The sequence below is a fragment of the Rhinopithecus bieti genome, unplaced genomic scaffold (assembly GCF_001698545.2).
Source record: "Rhinopithecus bieti isolate Rb0 unplaced genomic scaffold, ASM169854v2 scaffold_73682, whole genome shotgun sequence".
In the NCBI taxonomy this organism is placed as follows: Eukaryota; Metazoa; Chordata; class Mammalia; order Primates; family Cercopithecidae; genus Rhinopithecus; species Rhinopithecus bieti.
In genome coordinates this window covers 2,010,896-2,015,933 of record NW_016829166.1, presented here as the reverse complement: position 1 = coordinate 2,015,933, position 5,038 = coordinate 2,010,896, and the positions used below count along the sequence as shown (strand labels likewise).

At 41.8% G+C, this 5,038-nt stretch overlaps 1 long non-coding RNA gene across 3 annotated transcripts in view; it reads left to right on the top strand.

Annotated features, from left to right (window-relative positions):
* The window catches only part of LOC108523914 (uncharacterized), a 13,570-nt gene extending 8,993 nt beyond the window's left edge, over positions 1-4,577 (top strand). For all 3 annotated transcript variants that reach the window (XR_001883928.1, XR_001883927.1, XR_001883929.1), the window contains one exon: positions 4,489-4,577. This is a non-coding gene — a long non-coding RNA (uncharacterized LOC108523914). The remainder of the gene's footprint in view (positions 1-4,488) is intronic.
* The last annotated feature ends 461 nt before the right edge of the window (positions 4,578-5,038 follow it).

Sequence of the window (5,038 nt, the reverse complement as noted above, 5' to 3'; positions counted from 1 at the left end):
TCTCTCTCTCTCTTTCTCTTTCTTTCTTTCTTTCTTTCTTTCTTTCTTTCTTTCTTTCTTTCTTTCTTTCTTTCTTTCTTTTCTTTCTTTCTTTCTTTCTTTTCTTTCTTTTTTCTTTCTTTCTTTTCTTTCTTTTTTCTTTCTTTCTTTTCTTTTTTTCTGAAAGATATGCAATTTATTTCTTCTGTATCCTGTCAGAAAATAGTGTTTGGAGATTTTATGCAGTCGAAGGAACCCATGTGGCGTTCATCTGAATGAAGTAACCAGCAGCTTTGGATTTCCTTCCACCCACCTTACATGGAGGCGTTTTCCATTGCTTATGGCCACAGATAACCATATTCATTATAAGAATTGTGCTTGGCCAGCAAAGTGACTCATGACTGTAATCCCAGTACTTTGGGAGGCCCAGGCAGGATGATCGCTTGAGCCCAGGAGTTCAAGACCATCCTGGGCAACGTGGCAAAACCCTGTCTCTAAACAAAACATGGACAAGAAGAGTTGAGCTCTTTGAGTGTCACTGTGGAATGCGTTGGTGCCACCTAGGGACTCACATTATAATTTTCAAGACCCACTTATGGGCATTTCTCCTTTTTGGCATTGGATTTTTCCACACTGCCACTGGCTTATGTATGTTTCTGCTTCCAGTCCCAGTCACGTTTGTAAATAATCTCTCACCTCTTCTCCAGGCCTCCCTGCCAACTGCCTTCCAAAATGAACCTGACTCTGTGGTTTGAACACATTTATCTGTGTGCACGTCCTGTGCTATTTTTCTGTCTGTTCCTTCTATAGGGTTGTTCTAGAATTATTTTTCTCTGTATGTGGGAGTCTATGTCTGCTTCAGTGCTCTCTTACATAATTATTCCCTCTAGTCATAGAGTTCTCTATTCATATTGTTAGCTTCAAAAAAAATTCTGCATACAGTCTCTCATACAACTCTCCCACTGCCCATGGGGCTGGGCAGGTCAGGTACAATTATTGTATTATTTTGCAGATGAGTAGCCTGAGATGAAGGAGGGTTAAGTGTATTTCCTAAGGTAACAACGCGAGGAAGAGGCAGAATGGGGGCCAGAACTCAGTTCTGCGGAGGCCGAGCTCCAGGCCCTTCCCACTACACTGGCCCAGCTCCTCATGGCCCCTCGGCCAGCTTCTTGTGCAGTGCTATGCACTGTCAGGTGCTTAGTAAATGCTTTGCAAAGCGGGTGTTTCCTGAAGCTGAAGTAATGGTCCATGTGAACGGTATAAAAATAATCAAGCTAAGGAACAAAAATATGATCCAAGGCGATCAGAGCGGCTTAAGGGCATCATGTGAGATGCAAGGAATAAATAGATAGTAGATCAGGTGGAAAGCAGATCATTCTGATGGTGAAAGGCCAGGGACGGGCTGAATGGGGGAAAAAAGACTTACACTAGGATAGTGATTTTTCACTTTCAGGTAAATTATCTCCTTTATTCCTCAGACCCAGCTTGTGAGTAGATGTTAGCAGAATCTCCATTTAATTTATAAAGATTTTGCATATCTTTATACATTTTTATAAAGAGTTTAGTACTTTTTTCTCCCTCCAACACCACTCAACTAATTAGAAAGGCCCATATTCAAAGCAGCCCCTCTGACTCTAAAGGCCGAATTCTTTCACTCTAGGGCAGGACATAGATTGTTTTGTCCCCCAAGAATGCTAAGTAAGCTTGGGTCCTATGTTAGATCTATGTTTTTCTTCTATAGCAAAATGGCTACCTCCTTGGTTTCTCCTTTTTTACAGTAGGTTCTAGGGGGGCTGGAGGGACTTAGTAGTACATATTACAGATATGAGTTCAAATCCCTGCTCTACCACTAACCAGCAGTGGTAGCTGTGTGAATTCAAGCAAGTTATTTCCTTTCTCTGTGCCTCAGTTTTGTCATCTGTAAAATGGGGATAATCGTGTGTCCAGCACACAGGGTTATTTGTAAACCAAAAGTAAAATTCTAAGTGCCCGCCAACCAACTGAATGGACCCCTCCTCTTGGCGAAAGGCTTTCTAAAGTAAACCTGAAACAGGCCATGATGAGAAGGGGAATCAGACATTCCTCACTGTACCTTCCTCCCTTTGGAATTCAGGCATAGCTGACCAACAGTATTAACATTAACCGAGACGTTAAGACTGACAAAACAGACTCTTTGTAGCAGTAAGATACCAACATGACAGATAGTAGGCCCTGATAGAAATCAAAGTATTTTACCCCAAAATACATTGCTTTGACATATTTTGAAATGGCCTTGCAATACTGCCTCTGGGGAAAATCTGCATTCAGTAGAGGATCTCTTTCCTTTTCCAAGTCTTTTTCCTGACCCAGGAGAGGAATTAACTAAAGAGTCTAGGCAGCCTTTTTTTTTTTTTTTTCTTGAGACGAGGAGTCTGGCTCTGCCGGCCCATGTGCTTGGGTGCAGTGGCGGGATCTCAGCTCACTGCAAGCTCCGCTCCCGCGGGTTCCCCGCCATTCTCTGGCCTCAGCTCCGCAAGGCAGCGGGACTACAGGCGCCACCAGCCTCGCCCGGCTAGTTTTTGTATTTTTTAGTATTAGAACACACAAGAGAGACGGAGTTTCCAGCTGTGTAGCCAGGAATGGTCTCGATCTCCTGACCAGTCGGTGATCCGCCCGTCTCGGCCGCTCGGGCAGCCTCCCAAAGTGCTGGGATTACAGGCTTGAGCCACCGCGCCCGGCCCAGCTAATTTTTTAATTTTAATTTTTGTAGAGATAGAGTCTCGCTTTGTTGCCCAGGCTGGTCTTGAACTCCTATGCTCAAGTGATCCTTTTACTTCAGCCTCCTACGTAGCTGGGACCACAGATATGTGCCCCCATGCTTGGGTAATTAAAACACATTTTTTTTTCAGAGACAGGGTCTCACTATGTTGCCCAGGCTGGTCTCAAATGCCTGGGCTCAAGCAATCCACCTGCTCCAGCCTTCCAAAGTACTGGGATTACAGGCGTGAGCCACTGCACCTGGCCAGTGAGGGCTGTCTTGACGGGGACTGTGCCCTTGGCATGTGGAATCTGTGCTAACGCCGGGTGGTTAGTGTGAGACTTGGACGGCAGTAGCACAGGTTTCTATCACTGGATAAGACAGTGCCTGACTGGCAAGAGAAACTAGATTGTTACAGAAAAAGAAACACTCCCAGAGGGCCAGGTCCTAGATTGTAGGGGGAGGAAAAACAGGCCATGTTTTAGTCAGAAATTCAAAGTCCAGAGAGTCAAGTCCTCAGTCTTCTTTGGATGAAGAAAGAGGTTCTCTTCTTGGATGTTTCTAGGAGTGGAGATGGGAGGGTGGGACAGACCAGGGATAAGGAACAATATTAGAACTGTATCCCAATTTAATTTCCCATTTTTATTTAAAAGTAATGTAATATTCTAAGGACACAGCAATTTTTTCTAGAATTAAAATAATAACTATGATATTATTATCTTATTTAAAAAATTTTTAAATTCCTGTGAGTACATAATAGGTATATATATTTGTGGGAGTCATGAGATATTTTGATGCAGACATGCAATGTGTAATAATCAGATCATAGAGAATGGGGTGTCCATCACCTCAAGGATTTATCTTTGTGTTACAAACAATCCAATTACACTCTTTTCATTATTTTTAAATGTATAATTAGGTTTTTGACTATAGTCACCCTGTTGTGCAACCAAATAGTAGGACTTATTCTTATTTTTTTTGCACCCATTAACCATCCCCACATCTCATCTACCTCCTACTATCTGTTCCAGCCTCTAGTAACCAACCTTCTACCTCTATGTCCATAAGTTCAGTTGTTTTGATTTTTAGATCCCACAAATAAGTGAAAACATGTGATGTTTGTTTTTCTGTGCCTGGCTTGTTTCACTTAACATAATGACCTCCAGTTCCATCCATGTTTTGCAAATGACAGGATCTCTTTTTTATGGCTGAATAGTACTCCATTGTGGATATTATTAATAATTAATAATATTTATATATAACATATATAAATATTGAAAATTGAATGTATTTTGAACAATCCGTATTTGCCTGGGCATTGGGCATCCTTCCAGGTTCTCTCATCTCCAAAGCAGGTTCTATTACCAAATGATGGTACCCACTTCTCGGACCCCTTCCAAATGCTCCTAGTTGTGCTGTATTTTCCAGTCATGCTTCCTTTTAGAGGCCTGCTTATTCCCTGAAGTTGACCTGGCTCTTACTGTGCAGAACGAGGCAGACACTGGGAAGCCTGCTGTTCTCCCAGGGCTTATCCTCTTGCTTTGCTTATTTCTTCTTTTCACAGGGTTTCAGGTCTGCTCTCTGTAGCCTCCTGCCATCCTTGCAAGTTCCTACACGTGGAAAAAGCCTTCTGTGGCTTCTGTGCCAAGTCTCCTTGCTTTTCCTCAAGTTCTGCCTTAAGACACTTATCTTTTCTGAAGTCTTTTATGGAGATTTTCTCACCAGAGTCTTCCCATGATTTGCAGCAACTGAGCAGTTGTTTTATCTTTCAGATTCATCTTGGAGGATAAGCAGCAGCAAGAGCCTATGGAGGCAGGGAAGAAGCCTCTGTCAAGAGGTGCTGTTCACTTTTGTAGATCTCTAATAAAAATGAAGTTTTCAATCTCTATCAAAATACCAGTGACATTCTTCACAGAAATAGAAAAAACAATTCTAAAATTTATATGGAACCCCAAAAGACCCAGAATAGCTAAAGCTATCCTAAGCAGAAGGAACAAAACTGGAGGAACGACATTAACTGACTTCAAATTACACTACAGAGCTATAGTAACCAAAACAGCATGGTACTGGCATAAAAACAGACACATAGATCAATGAAACAGAATAGAGAACCCAGAAACAAATCTGCACATCTACAATAAACTCATTTTCAACAAAGGTGCTAGGAACATACACTGGGGAAAAGACAGTCTTCAATAAATGTGGCTGGGAAAACTGAATATCCATATGCAGAAGAATGAAACTAGACTCTTATCTCTCACCATATACAAAAATCAAATAAAAATGGATTAAAGACTTAAATCTAAGACCTCAAACTATGAA